This window comes from Hylaeus volcanicus, chromosome 4 (genome assembly GCF_026283585.1).
Source record: "Hylaeus volcanicus isolate JK05 chromosome 4, UHH_iyHylVolc1.0_haploid, whole genome shotgun sequence".
Classification (NCBI taxonomy): domain Eukaryota; kingdom Metazoa; phylum Arthropoda; class Insecta; order Hymenoptera; family Colletidae; genus Hylaeus; species Hylaeus volcanicus.
In genome coordinates this window covers 20,611,670-20,629,255 of record NC_071979.1, presented here as the reverse complement: position 1 = coordinate 20,629,255, position 17,586 = coordinate 20,611,670, and positions in this window count along the sequence as shown.

Genomic DNA, 17,586 nt, shown 5'->3' with positions numbered 1-17,586 from the left:
AAGAGGTGGTGTAAAAGGGACTTGAGAACTGAATTTTTTAATAAAACGCAAATGATATGGATTGTATAAAACATTTTACACTAACAGAATCCTTAATACAAAAAAAAAACCGCCCCCTCTTCGGAAAAACAAAAGAAACGTTAGAGGAACCGGTTGTCGGATGTATTTTTTCACTCAGCAGAAACGTCACGTTGGTAGAAACGCACGCTTACGGTGTTTCGCGTAAACCAGGAAGGGCTGCACATATTCGCACAAAGGCCAAGCAAAGGGCGAGGGGATGAGGTGAAGAGGAGGGAGACATGCAGAAGAGAGGGTTTGCCACGAGCACCAGCCGAGAGAATCGATAATAAAACGACGCGTCGTCGCACAGCATCCATGCTCCACGAGGGTGTGAGCGGTTTTTTCTTAAACGCTTCCCGGAATTCCACGAAAGCAAACAGCCCATCAATTTATACGTCTCAACGTATACCTGTCCGGATCGTTGCAAATTCTCGTGTATGTTTACTAAAGTATCTAAAGAAAATTTAAATCAAGTGAAAATCTGAAACCCATCAAATTAAAATTAATTACACGTTAATTAAATATTTAATTATCTTCATTTTATTGTGCATTATTTTGACATTCACTGTTTTATAATATTGAAAAATGTTGAATGAAAAATTGATAAATATTTGTTTACGTTTTGGTATATCCTACGCCTTGCACTTTTACATTTGTAAAACCGCTGTGATATCATAAATCATATCTCAAGAAATTTTTCTTTTCAAACACCTACCCCTTAATTGATATTTTAGAAACACCAGTTGCGTATGATTAACCATGAGATATATAATAAATATTATTTAAGAACCTTGGGTATTGCGGAATATTAAATATTAATGTAATCTTATCAATCGAGATTAGTGTTTTCCAAGTTTTCATTCTTATCTCAGAAAAATTACGTTCCGTCACTAGCGATCATTGCTGATTATAAATATTATTGTCAACAATCTCCAACAGTAAATTCAATACTACTCCGATGATGTACGATTAAAATAAACGTATTACGAGTAAAGTGTAATGAACGAGCAGAACGTTGAGCTCCCGAAAGGAACAAAAACAGAGTAAAAGGCAATAATAAGCACCAGGTAACGAGTGGCGCAGCTGCTGATACGAACAATGGAGAGAATGCACCAATTTGCATATGGTTTCGAAGCCTAAAGGAGGCATAAACAAGCAATCGGTACAAAGCATAAGCGTCGAGAGTCTGAAAAATGGGAGTGCAAGAAATTACGTATAATGGGATTGAAAAAGAGTCAACGGAGCGTATTTAATTGCACATGAAATTGACGAATCGTTTCATGATTATTAATATCTACGCAAACATTTACATCGACAACCCACGGTAATGAATACTTTGACGAATTTCGATCGGACTAACTTTGATCAAACATTGTTTTCCATTCGAAGACTATAGGAGCTTGTTTTTCTAGCTATGTTTGTACTTCTTATAGGATTTTCTAGTTCATCCCATGCATGTTGAGTGGGATTTGGGTCGGCTAATTGTGCTGACTACGGTAAAACTCGTACATTTCTAGTACGTAACCAGTCTTTCGCCATTTCTGCGGTCTGTTTTGGGTCATTGTCATGTTGGAATATCCGATTAGACTCAATTATTCTTCTTGTTATGTGACAACATCGACTTTTTCGATATAGAGAAAAGTCTGCTTTCTTACTACAACTAATGACATTACAGTGTATCGTCAGAGTTAGAAAAATATATTATCTTAAAATGATACTTATCAACAATCTAAGATCAGTAATTGAAGAAGTACATACACTTCTATAACACACTGTACGATCAAGATTTTAGCACAATCTTTTCAAAAGGTTTCATAGCCAAGAAGTGAATTGAATTATTATACAAACCAATAACAAAACATTACGACATTCAGCATCTTGATATCGTAGCCCATCCTTTTCTCGTTGTCTCTTGCTGCACGGCACACCCTTGTCAACTGTCATTATTAGTTTGAATGTCGAGGCGTAACCGATTACCAGCGTAGGATCGTCAATGCGCCGTATCGTCTTGCTGGTAATTTTGTGGCACACGCCTAATGGATCAGATCTCCGTTTGAGACGTATAATTGTTTGTCGTTTGGCGACAAAAAGTGGTTACATCATTCGGAACGTCGAAAAAAGGAACGAATGACAGTCCTCGATCGACGAAATTAGATCTTTAATTGATTCCGCGTCGTTTTAGTTGAAGCTGTCAGCTTTTTCATCGTTTCGTCCAATTTAGTTTGCCAGTTGAAATTTATGAATGTTTGAGGCAATTTAGAAACGTAAATTTAAAACGTCACAACGATACAGTTTCTTTTACTTTTGTTTCCTTTTGCATTTGAAAGTACAAATTATGTATAATCAGTATTGGAATGCTAATGTGACGAATGTGTTAAGAGAACTAGGCAGTCGAGTTATTCCAGAATTAGATCGTTTTTGGAAATTAATTTCGAGGAAATGAATGCATATTCTGACTGTTACCCTTTACAGGATTCCTATATGTACCCTAAAGAGTAGAAAGTATTTTTTTTTTGTTACGTGTGTGTGTATGTTAAAGATGGCCCTGCAGGCAGTGCCATTTTTAAGAAGCCCTGTTAGACTCTAACGTGCCATTTTTACCTCGCATGCATACGTAACGAACAAAATATTTTCTTACCCTTAAGACACACATAAACATATTCTAAAAGGGTAAGTCAAAACATCCATTCGTTGTCTCTGAATTAATTTCCAAAGAAACCTACACGTATAAGATATCGAAGCAGTATGACTATCCAGTTCCTTTAACACAAAAATACTACTATGTGGAACAGTTAACGTTCGATCGTGTTGATATTCAGCTGGGAAACGGAATCCAGGAGACATCGAGTCTTTGGAATTTAGGTTACCTGCGTAATTAGCGAAGATAACTTTTAAGTGTCGCGTGAATCGACTAACGCGAGGCATCTAAATGTGGACAATCGGAGAGAGGAGGACGAAGCTTGACTAGAAGGAGGGAACGAGAAAGAAAACGCATAAGCGTCATGCGCATCCGCGTTTAGCGTGGGCGTATTTGCACGTAAGATCGTCAAATCCAACCACTTTGAACAAGTATCGGTCTACGGTCCACGCTCCAAAAATAGCGACGTGTCACCTTTACCTTTTCTTCCAATTCTCCTAGATACCACATACAATCCGCCACAAAATAGTAGGACATCCCTGACAATTTTTAAACTCGTGTGAAAGATTTTGTATATAGATGTGTAAACACTGACACGTGGTATAAGCTCCGAAAAGCAGTATGAACATTTCTTCATGTATTATTGAAAAAAGGATACAACACATAGGAAAATTTCAGGGGTATATCATCATCGTTATGAATCAATAATATTTTTCATAAAAAAAGTATATCAAATCTGGAAAGTAACGTAAACAGCGATCATTTCTTCGTCCATTGCTGAAGAAGAGATACTGTTTACTCGCATATGTACAAAATCATTCCATGCATCATTAAATACTAAAATTTCAGGGTTGTCCTATGATACTGTCGCGGAGTGTACATGCTGGTACCACGTTCTCTTTCACAGCCACGCTAATCGTCGTCGAAACAAGGTTGCCTTCGATTTACAGCGACAGGTTTGGACGTAAAATGGGAGCTCCGCACCGTTACGTGTGCGAATGTTGTCACGTAAATGAGATCGAATCTCTGTTAGCGTTCTATATTAGGAAAGCACGAAATCGGACGAATTGCGAATGGAGGGAATACATTGAACGAGTCCTCTTAAGTAGGCATGCGTGGACGAGGTCAGGGAGGAAAGTTGACGTAATCTTGATGCACCTAACGGCTTAAGGAGTAACGTTGAAGGCTTTCGCCTGTTTGCTATAGTCTCTGAGAATTTGCGAGAGGCCCAGGGCGTTTACTCTTTCACGGACTGCCGCTCAGCTCTGCCAGCTCCCAGAAAGAAATTCTCGTGACATGCCGTTTATTATGGCGATTCTTTATGCCAGTTTTTAATCATAATGACGAGCAGTACTGTTCTTGGTTGGACCCGAAGGAGAAAAAAACCAAGAGAAAATATTCCTAACACTACTGGAAATTTGGGGCTTCAAGTACTTGTCCTCGATGAATTGAACGACGATAAGAGAACTAAACATTACGATCATCGTGCATACATATCGGTCAAGTACTAAACTTACGAAAAAAGAAACGTATCCTTTTTATAAAAAATGGTCCTATACGAGTTTTGTAGCAAACCACTAATTTTCTGACATTGATTTCCATTCAGTTGACCCTCGTTCTGGCGTGCGTACTATTATTTAACGACATATTGTCTTCTTTGATGAGTCAATTGATCGCCTTTTTGGAAGGCGTTCGTCTGCGACGAATCGCGAATTCCTACGATTACATAAACTCTTTCGACACGTGCTCGTCAGCTCGTGCGCTCATTTGCGATACACGTGCAATTGTCTCACGCGTTGTCAAACGGATAGAACCAACGCCCATACTCGAATTGATGGAACAACGAGACGATTATAAAATTGCCGCGCGCTATAACGTTCAAAAATATCTCGGTCGACGAAATCGTCGCATCGAGATATTCTTGAACGCGTCTTTTCGTGTTTCATTGTGGTTTAAGGAAATATAGTACGACGAATAATGTATTTACGCATGATATTAACGCGTAACCTGTTCAGGATGCTTGGCACGTACGTGGACGTTTGCTTTTTAAGTCATATTCTATTTTTGAAGCGAAGAAACCACTAAAATGCCAGGGAAATATTCACGGTTAAAGTTTTTAGTGGTGTTACATAGTCGGAAGATTAATGGATGTCGTGGGTCAATATCTGTTTGAGTATTCGTTTGCTTTGTAAGTGCTAAGTTTCTTTTTTTGACCAGTTAACGAAACCTTGTAGTCTATAATTGTAACATTATCGATTGTTGCATGTATGGTGCCAGTGTCTTCGCAGTGGTAAAAGACTATAAATGAGTGAAAATATTATTAATCATAGAAACATGATTGAATATATCCCATTCGACGAAGATTAATAATTGTTTTACGGAAATAAGTTTCTAGGTAAGCGTTTCTTTTAAATTTTCTGAAATATCACAGACCTCACTGTGAGAAATTCTGAACTAGACTATCAATTCTCGGCGAATATCGATTCTAGAGCCTCCGGTTCACGGCTCGATTTCAAGGGGACTTTGCGAGGCTTCCATCATTGTGGATTAGTAATCTTCGACTAGACGCACGACTACCAGGGGCAGTATACTTTGTCAAAAGAAAAAAATTACTTTCCCTTTTTATTCGTCGCAGTCTAGCTCATTATTCCTCCCCTCCCGCTCATAGTTCTGGCATCATCCCAATAATTATTACTCTGAACATTTTTTTTAACATATTACGATGATCTCGAGAAACTCTCAGAACACTGAGCTTTCGAATAAGTGCAGAAGGATATTAACCTACGATCGGTACGTTGATAGTTTAACTCGGTCGGTATATCTCATCTCACTGAAGAGATACATTTGCCTGTATTTTTAAACAATCAAACAAATAACAGTAGCTTTTGCCAAAAAAGATGTTTTGCTGCAAAGCAGTTAGACACTTTATCACAAACGAGTTGAAGAGTGTCATAAACGTTTGTCTCACAAAAAGACTGGGAAAGTACTTACCTCGTGAAAAATCAATGGCTTTGTCGCGCACTCTACGTTTGCGAACGGTGACTTTAGGAATTGTATCCAGCTCAACAACCTAAGTCGGTAAAACCTAAAAGGTCGGTAACCTAAAAAAGTTCTTCCACAACTGCTTTATCGATTAAACAACCTAAAACCATCTAGCATGTAGATTCTTTTTAAATGCTGAATAAGAATTGAATATTGAATCATAAATTGTATCATTAACAATTCGTAAACCTGAAATTCTTAATCCTATTCAAATAATTATTTTTAAAGATAATTTGTAATTTCCTACCTAATAATGAATAATGAAATTTGAGAAGATCCACAAGTCTAAAAAAAAATCTTCAATCGATTGCTTCTGAAACAATGTGGTTTCTTAAGTTTAGTTTTAGTTTCTCACGCTGACAGTGTTGTAATCTTATTCCACTTTCAATCGATAAAGCATTCTACTGGAACATAACTTTCAGAGTAACAGCGTAGGAGTGAAATTTCGAAAATAAAGAATTAGTGTTATCGTCTCTGAAAACAGTGCCCACTGGTTGCGATTTGCGAACGCTAAAATTTTATTAGTTTAAGTAGATCGTGTTTGGCAAAAATTGTGTTCGTGGAAAATCCCAATGTGTCACTGGGTCAGCACATGTGTATATAGGGTGTCCTATGATTCTTTGGATAAACTGAGACGGTATACTGTCATAGAAATTTTTTTGTATTCATAAACGTATAAGTGGTTCATTAAAACTTTTACTTTATTTTTCTGTATCGGCAGCCTATTTTAAACATGTTTACAATTACAATTTTTTTTGCATTTCACACTTTCACGGTTTAGTTAGAAAATTCTGAGACACCCCGTACACCCTTTAACAACCGAATGACTAAGCTATTTCGTGGTATTTACGATGTTGCGCGAAATATACAATTTCTCGCCACATTTCGCCTTCCATCGATTTTTCTCACCAACATTAATATCAATTTAAATTTCATATAATACGTGACCACGAATTCAAAGTTTCCAGCACAGTTACAAGTTAAATTTTTCGCAAAATATTTTAGAGGAGTCAATCTAAACATTTATATACACGATAAAACAGTACATTTAATTTCTAAAAAAATTGGATTCGTTTTTTCCATAAAACTGAGCTCTTACTTGCGGCCTCTGTCTCTCGTTTAGTGCTCAATTTATAAAGAACAAACACGCATTTAATAATGACTATTTTTCTTTGATTTCAGGTATGGGGAGCAAACATTTCGTTGTCGAACCGAGGCAAACACCGTGCACAGTTGAAGCAAAATCTCCGACGGGCTAAACATTTCTGGTAAACAATGACTCGAACAAAGCTTCCGTGAGCAAACAATGTTAAAATTACATTTATTGATCCTCTTTTTGCCGTATGCTCCACGAGGAGATGCGGCGACTACGAGACGCGACTGAACACATTAATTTCTCTGTTGATAATATCGCCGTACCACAGGGGGGATGCCAACTAAAATGAATGGAACCACTGTTTTTGACGGACAAGAAATTCGGTAGAATCAGTATACCGCTAATGGCACGTGAACGACGATGATCCGCGAAAAAGTATAGTAACATGGGTGGCAATAGTGTTGGAAAAATAAGATTTAACGAAACATTATACTCTAGACATAATACACATGCACTTATCCTTCTATTTACGTAATACTTTACACGAGTTTGTCTTTATACAATTTTTAAAATAATAGATTTCCATTAATGGAAAATGTTAAAAATAAAAATTTATCTGGACTGTCATTAATGCTATGAATTTATCGACAGTGTTATTAAACCTAAAAATTTCGTGTAAATCGAGGGGTAGGTATATAGAGGGTGGCCTACATAAATTCTTGCAATTCGATGTTTTGGAGACTATTTCGTCGATTTTAATGATCGAGGTCTTGAATTTTATGGATCGGGGAGCCTTGAAACTGGAATGGAGGTTAGCCCTCCAAATTATGTTGCGCGGGTGGAACGAGGGTCAACTTAAGAATTTCGAATGGAAACCTTTGTGAAAAATGATATTTTTGAATTCTCTGGGAGAAAGGGTCTCATTTAAAAATAGGGCAATCATTTTCAAGATAAACCTACGAATCGATAGCGTCACACTTAGTTCGCACATATTCAAAACGAAGAAAATAAAAAACGACAATTGACTTTTCCAAACTGTTAGGCCAGACCGACCCCTTAATCAATAAACACATTACAGCAGTCGCGTTGGCAGTTATGTCCCGTAAAAATGTCCTGATGTTTATCAAGAAGCAGATAACTTTTTATTAAGTTACTACATAGTGTCACGTTAGAGATTCCAAGATAATATCCTACTACTTGATTCATTACGTTATTCAGAATTCGTTTCTTTGTGTCGCTTTCGCGAAACTATGAACTTTCTAACTTTTAATGAAAAGTGTAGGAATTACAAAACCGGTGTGTAACGTATTTCGAAGTTTAGTTAATTAAAATATCAACAAGACTGTTAAAAGAGAAGAATCAGTTTTATAAATACGTTTTAGTGAGACAACTAATTTTTAAAAAAATTTCCTCTTTCGTTTTTCTTCATTTACAACTTGTACGTCGGTCGATTTTCCAGTTGACAACGTAACCGAGGATCACAGGTTGTAAACAAGGAACATTTCCTCCGTGAAAACGCCCCTGTTCGTGCATTTAAAACGTTCATGTTGATACGCATTAAAGGCGAACGGGAAATTTTACACGCTGCCACGAATGAATTCCAAGTTTGTAGGGTATAGAGCTACGTGGAATGCCAGCCACATCACCTTAATAACAGAGGAATTGAAGTGGCTGGCCAGAAAAAGGTGCGCCACACTATCCGGTCTAGTAGGCATTCTATTGGAGCTTTTCGTGCTCGCAGTATGAATGTGTATTTGCTCGTAACGAGCGCGAAAAGGCACGGTAATTGGAATGAAGGGGACTGATACGTTTAACCACATTTTCTTCACCTCCTGGGGTCGTGAACTGATACTATTCACGACGAGAAAAAAAATACGTACAAGATCAAATTATCTTCACAATGAATATTAAGGATTTTTATTCTCTATTATTCAATTTTTCACCCGCCTTAAAGGGTTACGCCAGTACACATAAAAAGTACATGAAATTGAATTTTACTTTATTTTGCCTTCATTTTAATTTATTCATTTAACTCTTTGGTCTACAGCCACGAGTCTGACTCGTGGTACTTCGTTTGGACTTCCCACCTTTCTGTTTACTATGATCCGAGCAATCGGAAGATAACGTCCAGGTTGAGGGGTTAAATTAGGGAATTTAAGCAAAAACAAATCATTTCTATTAGAATCCTCCCCTCGCGGAAACATTTCTCCAACTCAAGCTTTCCACTTTCCTTCTCCCCCACATCTCATAATCGAACCACAACCGACACATTCCTGTCCTCCTTATGAAAGTGTTATATGATGCATTTCGTACACAGCAGCTCTTGAACGAGGCTGACGAACGATTCCCAGTGTGAACGACTCGTCGAATCCTGAGGCACGTTCAAAAGCATGCGCGCGACCCTTTCCACTGTCTCTCCATATGAAAACTGTATGAAAGAAAAGCTGTAGTCGCGTGCGAAAAAAAAGAGGGCTATCGGTACATTATTCATCGATAGATTGTTTCGTAAAGGGTGGAGAAAGTCGCATGTATGCGGCCTGGGTTATCGAATGAGTTGGGTTAGGTTGTCTCGTCGGGTGGTTGGGCGTGGAGGCGCAGGAGCAGAGCATGCCAGGACAAACGGACGGACGTACCTTACCGAGGAAGGACTTCTAGGTCTTTGTACAGGCTAGTTTCTCGCGGGACACTGATTGACGGACAACGTTCAGCTCGTGTACGAAAGTTGTCATCGAGGACTCGCAGGACTCGTTGTCAGGTAAGGGACACCGTCTTCCAAGCCAGCATCCGTGTTCGATCCTAGAATCCTGCAAGTCCACAGGACCATAGAAGTTCTCCTGGAACGTCGATACCGCGAGAAAAACGAAAACGCTCGCCGAAACGGTGCATCTCTGGGAATTGATTCGACGATCAATAAATAATCAACGGCGGAATAGAAGTTATTGTCGCTTGGTATTGCGCGACGTCAATTTCACCGGGGGGCTTCGTGTCGCGGAAGAGTCTAGATTCCCTGACCTGTATTTTCTGTCAGATAAGCGAGAAAGTTTCCATTTCTTTTCACGTTGTGTCTCGTTGCTCTTATACGCGAAATTTGACTTTTGAAGAGATCTTTCGAGAGCTTTCGCGTTTCGCTAAGTTTAATATATCCCATTTTTGGTTGGATGACGAGACGTTGTGTCATGCTGCGTAGAAAACTTTGGGAAAGTGTGAACGTCTTCGATGCAGAGATGATGTTAAATAGTAAAGGGTTCTTCAAAAGAAGCTTTAAAATTTTATTCTAAAATGTACCGCAAATGATCTGTCATACATCCAACGTTTATACCAATTTTAAGAAATGTAAAAGATAATGACGTTTAAGTCTCCACCAAGTTTGTTATTGAAAAATAAATTTCTAAAGCTTCTTTTGTAAAGAAAAACCTTTCTATTGTTACATTTAGACAGTAACGAGACCTTTTTGATCGGGAATTTTGGTAAATAGAAATTGAGAGAGGATTCGTGACAGAGAACATCGTGGTAACTATTGACCGAATAAACTATTGCATCGCCAAGTAGAACTGCTTATGCAAGTTGTAGTATAATCTCAAAATCAATTATTCGTTGTTAAATAGTTTCAATGTTCGATTTACCAGCACGGTCACTGGCCACAGTAATTAATATAGACTTTCCTGAATGTACAGTATAGTTGTGCAACGTAAGTTGCACACTTCAAAGTGCACTCTTCACCCTGCTTGTTTATCACGATAGTTGTTTTAACAATTGTTGTTTTAGTTTAATATATATATATTGAAAAAATGTATTGTTCTTCTAAAAAAGAACTTACCATTTATCAAAGTAAATCATTCACTTCAGACATCCAATTGTTACCTAATTTTCACCTTCTTTAGGTTCCAAATTATCATACAAGTAGAATAAAATATTTATGTACAGATGCACTCTTTATTGTCTTAAATAACGATTATCTTACATTTATCAGTGGAACGCGTAATAAGAAAATATAAAAGACAAAATATTGGTATAGTGTAATATTTTCGAAGCAACAGAGTCTACCATACAAAGTTGTGCATCCTTAAGGGTGGGAAAAAATCGTGCAAGCTTCTCTGATCCTCCACCGTTACGAATTCGTTCGATTGTGACACAATATCGCCAAATAATTTGTGAAGAGCCGTGTCTATGTTTAAGGGCAGAATTTGGAACGTCGATCAACATTGATTATTATCGACTGTGCCAACCATCCTAGTGGCACGGAAATCGCATTTAATTTAGCCCTCCTTACGTGACTTTCAAAATTCGCGTATAATTTCGTGGTGGACTCTCCAAATCATCCATCGATCAATAGTAACACACATTTTTCAAAGTCGAAATATTTGATCAAATAGTAAAAAAAGGATCATAAGTTTCATCCAGTATATACATTTAATTTCTACGTGTGCCAAATTTCGATTAAATTAATCCACTGGTGTCAGTTTTTCTTAAGGTTGTGGATCGTAGTTTGAAAGAAAAACGGCGTTGATGTGAAACACCGTGACACGCGACGGTTTTGTTCGTGCATGGAACTGTACACACTCTAGTAAAGATCGTCACTGTAATTGAGTGATTAGTTTAAACATGTCACACCCTTCGCTAAATGAGAACAGGAATAACAAAAAACAAACCGAGTCACCTTTCCGTGACAACTTTAAACAAGCCCCCTACAGCACATATCTATTTCTAGAACTTCCCTATTTTAAAGTTTAATCCAATAATTTAGAAACATTTCGAATGCGTTTTCTGACAAAGCTGCGATTCTCACACAAAATAATATTTTATATTACTCGTATCATTTTTTACAAGAAACGACATACATTTTTCCGAGTCTCGTGGCTTTTAAAACGTCGAATGAAACATTGAATTGCTTTCCAACCGAAATGATAGACATTGCTACCGGTATTACCGCTGCAAACGTATGAATTCTATCAAGAAGAAATCTCATTGGCGTAGCACTCACGATGGTGGTAAATAGGTTAATATCCAGGAAGCGTTGATGCGTTCCTGATATCTAAGCCCACGTGACAGTTGCACACCGTCACTGCAGGTGATTCGAAGATGCTGCTGGAAGATAAAGCGTTGCCTGTTCATACGCTGCCACCCCTGTCGTTATCAGCCGTTGCCCCCAATCTGTCTTTCCGTTTTGTCCGCAACAAAATCGTAAATATCCGAGTTGCACGTAAGGAAGTACTGGAAACTAGGCGATTCAAAATATCGTTGTCAGTGGTACCGCGATCACGAACCAGGGATAGATAGTAGGTTCGTATATCAGTTGCTTTATGGTCGATAACTAAAATCGTCTAAATAAAACGGAGGAATTTTATTGGGAATATTTAGATACGTTATTCGTAAGCTCTTACATGCCTGCAAGAAGATGAATCTTTTGTCACTCGCGTCACTCAGGATGACGCTACACGCTAAAAACGATTTTGGATAAGTTGTGTATTTTAAAAAACGGCAAATAAAAGAGTAGAACGAATGAAGCGACACGTTCTGTTGGTACATCAATAACGGCGCTGTCAGATATTCAAAGTGATATCAGGTAAAAAAATTGATGAACTCTCGCAAAAAAAGCTCGTACTCCTCGGTGAATTTCCATTCAAATCATTTCTATCTCACTATACGCTGATCTTAATGTGATTCTTGTCAATTAGAAAATTTTGTGTTAGTAAAATGTTACATTGAAAAATACACACAAAAAAATGTATATTACTCCATTTAAAGAAAATGAAGTATTCAGGATTCTATCAGAAAAGAAAATTGACAAACACAAATATAACACAAATATTAGAAGGATACATAATTTGTCTGAACAAGAGGTTCCTGCAGAGTGCATTGGCCCAGAGACCTCACTCTCTCTCGAACAACCAATACACGCGTATATCACTGTTATATTAATATTAATGGCAAACGTTCCTATTGTCATAGGTATCGATACTTTGTTGCTCCTCCAGTATGTTAGACGTACATTGCCAACTTAATTGAATATTTTATAGCATATTTGATGGATAGGTAGACTGATACAATAGACTGTATCTAGTATCCACTGAACAATAAAATAAGGAAAAAATTCTCTCGTCATCCTTAACACGTATAGATTGAGTATAGTATGTGAAAGAAGCAAGGTGACTTTCCGGAGACCCTCTCAGATTTTCCCTATTGTCCAGGTGTCTGTTGGTTGCCTTCATGCAAGGAAAAATCGTTTTTTAGAAGTTATTTGCCCTCGTAGGTAATATCGCTTTGTCTTTCTGGAATGTAATTTTTTTGCATAAGAAAGCTTCGTAGGTGTAGCTCTGAAATTATGATTTATGGCCGTATCGTCTTGACTCCCTACTGCGTTTACGAGCGTCAGTATGTTTGTTCCAGCGAGTATACGTCATCCGCAAATTGCCCTTCAACGACCGGAGGCGTCATTCGATTTCGTGTCACGAGCTTTCGCTCATTGTACTGAAATCGTATATTCCTTTCTTCCAATATAAGTCTCACTTATATTATTTTACGTTCGTCGATATTCGTGAGATTTACAGATTTGTTTAGGGAATTTAGGAATTGGTCCAGAATAAAGTCTCAAAAATATTAGGTGTACCAAAAAGTAATGTCATTTCCTTTACATTAAATTCAGACAAACACATTCTTAATAAATTTTTATTTTTAATCGATTATGTAATTATCTTTCCGGTTCACCTAACATATAAATACAAGCAAAAAAATTCTTAAATGCATATTCAATTTTATAGTGGTGACTTTGTATGCCTCCTTTAATATTATGCGCCGAACCATGACTAAACGCTTTATCGCGTTATTTTCATTCGTTGACCTGAATGCAATTCCTTAGAATTCTGTTTGTCACATGCAAACGTTCGCGTCGGTTGCATGCAGTTAAAAATGATCAAAAATACCGTGCACGCGCGTGAACCGTTGTAATCGTTACGTCGACTCGTTCTATCACCTGTGTCACGTGATCCAATTTTTTGTACGTTTCCTAGTCTTCGCGAAATGAATGACTCGTGTTTACAACAATAAAAGAAGGAGGGGTGAGCAACATAGAGGAATTATAACATAAATATAACCACTGAATTTGTAATCAAATTAGTTAAGAATCAATTTTTCGTGTCTGAAAATTTAGTCTGTTTCAAGCAAAATAATTCGTTCTTGAAAAGATTGAAGTTTGAAGTACTCTTCATAGAATTTCTACGACAGTTTCCCGCATTCTTAGAAGGAAAAAAGACTCTCCTTAGAAGCGTATTAGGTCAGACGTTATAGTCAGACGTCCACATTCTACTTACAAGTAGTGACATATACTTAATCCCAGACTACTCTTTCTTTTTTCCTGTAAGAGTCAGCTGCGCCAGAACGATGTACATAATTAGAGACACCGGGTGTACTCATTTAAACACTATAGTAATTAATTTAGAAAATTAAAATTTCGAGTTTAACTTCTTACATAATATGTGAAAATATGAAAAATGAAATAATATATGAAAGATCTTCAAGCGATTTGCATCTAACTGGGATTCAAATTTATGATTCAAGATTTACAGTTCTCATGAAACATGTATATACATGGAATATATCTAACAACTTTTATTACTACTCGGTCACGTTCAGCTGTGCTTCCGCTTACCTATTTGTGTGCATCAGTTGCGATCTCGTTTCCTCAAACCCAGATTAAATCTAAAATTCTGACTACGGTGTTCATTTCAGTTTAAAAGTGACTCATAACTAAAGTTATACGAAGTCCTACTGTATACAAAATATTCAACTCATATACAATACATTTACCTTTATTTGAAATATCGTAATAAACAAACTAACCATTGAAATCGTGAATAAATATTCACAATTGCATTTCCAGATTATATAAAACAGCAACAGTTTACGCTTTTCGAGGGTTACGATCCGTATCTAACTGTAATTAATTAAACGGTCTTCACGCAAAAGAATTCAAATCCACTAATGGTCCTCGTGACACTCGTCACGAAGGTGTCACAACCTTTTACGACACGTGTACTCATTGAAAAGTTAACTTAACCGTATTACACCATGTGAATCCACGTGCATATAAACGCCAGAGTCGAACACGCTCACCGGGTCGGATCAATAACTTCAGGAATGGGCACTTGCCGAGACGTACAGAACACGCTGTGTTCGCGACCTGTTTCTGACTCTCTCTGGAAAATGAGAACGGAAGTCTTTGACGTGCTTGTGGTTACCGCTTGAAAGTCTTCCCCGATCATCTTTCGGGAATAGAGCGACAATAATACAAAAGTACATATCTTTCTGCTCGATTTACACGATTGGATTCGTTGCAGTAATTTAAACTTTGTTGATTGGTTGGTTAGGAGCTTATCGTAAAGTTTTGGTCACGTAAACGACAGTTTCGATCACGATCCACAATTCTTTTTAGGTTACAAATAGAAACATACCGGTTAAATATAAAATATTTATTATAGAACTAAGAAAATAGGTTTGGTGGATCATTTCTGATGGATCGAACAAAAAGAATACAAACTAATTTATTTATCTCTAGCGTTCGAATAATTATGTTTATATTCTACATGTCTTTATTAATTATTGAACACATTACATAGAATAACGTAATATATTAACGCAATAAACCCAAAGAATACTCTCACCATAAGTGAATACATTGAACATTAAATTAATTACTGGCTGTTTTACTCTGCCTATCAACTGTATAACCTACCGTTCTTCTTACTTATCAGGTTTTTCTTGTTAATTATACCATCTGATAACTAGTTCGGATCTGTTAAAAGAGATAACACCACAGCGTAATAAATGCTTTCAAATATCACCGTAAGTAGAAACAGCGAGTAATGGACAGACACGCCAGACAAGTCGTACTGAATACCGCGCGTACCTTGAGTTTTCAAAAATACAAAAGTATGGTAGATGATTCTATAAAATCCTAAAGAATATTTATTCAAAATTGTAATGGTTGGATCTGTATTACACTACATAAGATTATTTAAAAACCAAATGTACATGTAAATATGTACCAGTGACTATTTCTAAAGGTGTTAACAATTCTTACATTTATAATTAAATCTCAAAACTCTATTACTCTAATAAAATAAAAATTGTCGAGGAAATACCCTGTTAGCTATTCAATCCTTTTTCTCATTTGTACACAAATGATAGGAAACTGCGATTGATAGGAATCTACTGCAAACGAGTGCACGAATGTTTCCTTGGTTGAAAGGGTGCAAAGGCAACAAAGTAATTGCAATCCGGTTAAACGAGTCGTTTTCGAAGCGAACAGTTATTTCTGACAATCAGATATCTTAATCACCGTGCATTGAACGCAGTTCACACGAAATTCTCGTATAACTATAGTTTCGCATCGTGATAGGTTCGTATTAGGCCAGAAGAGGGTTGGAAAGGGACTGCCGACAATACTTTGAATTAGTTTCATGAATGTGTTTAAGAAAGAATAACCGAGATACATGCTATAGATGGTAAAATGTCTGGAGGTCACCACAAGGTTATTTTGAATAATCGTGAATGATCTTATCGTTCGTTCAAGCCACAAGACATTGAGACGCGTGTCTTGCGTTTTTTTAGTTTTATTGCGTTAAATTTGTTTACAATCAGCCGATGTCGTGACTGGTCGATTAAAGATATCGCACAAACCCACTTATCAGTCGTGAAATTAACCGTACTTGTTGACAAAAATTATACCAAGTTTTTAATCACGGTTGATTCTGACGAAATACAAGCACGAAGAAGTATGGTCATTTATATAAATTCCACGTTTTTGTAAAAAAATTAATAACCCTAGAATTTGAAAAATATTGAAAAATTTGAAAAAGATGCTTCAGACTTTGAATGTACCTAGTTTCTAACGGGGTTGTTCGAATTTCAAAATTAAACTCTTGGTATTAAATACATACATATATACTTGCTTGTAAACGTATTACGTGCACTGAAGCAAAGTGTCCAAAGAAATTAAACGTTTCTGTGGGTGAAGTATCGCGGGAAAGCATTCGAATACCGTAATCGTTGTATCAAGGGTGCGTTACTTCTTTGCACCCTTATTAATCTCCTGCACGAAGCCGCCATGGTTTGCGTGATAACCACGCGAATATATTTACCAAGGTTAACCATCGCTACCGCTCTCCACAGAAATATGATCCCTTCAGAGTTCTACAATTTCGTTCGTTGCGTGCGTTCCTTCATGTAACTTCAACCCCTCCGACCGTACAACTTTTTTACTATCTTCGCCATTTTCTTTTCGCTGTTCCTGGGTAAACACTTTTCACACCTGAAACATTTAATTATGTTTTATGGTCAGACAGGGTACACTGGGTTATTTGTAACAATAAACGGAACTTGATCAGAGCTGGGTGGAATTTAAGGATAAAGTTTATTATTGTGAATAATGGATGCTATGCAGCTCGATTGAATATTTTGAGCAAAAAGTTTTGGCAAATAAATGATTTAAATATAAAATTTTAGGAAATAAAATATTTTTATTTTGATAACTGTTATTACTTGGAATCATAGGTGATCAGTCGGAAAAGTAGGTTCATTTGTATCGCGGCATGTTTGGATCAATCATAGTAGCTGAATCACGAGAGAATGTACACCGTAAATAAAGTGATGCTGATTCTAATGCTACAATCACGTTACCACATCCTGTATTCTCAAGTATAGAAGATTATTGTTGTTGCACGCACCGTAAGTACCTATCAGAACAGGTAGTAGA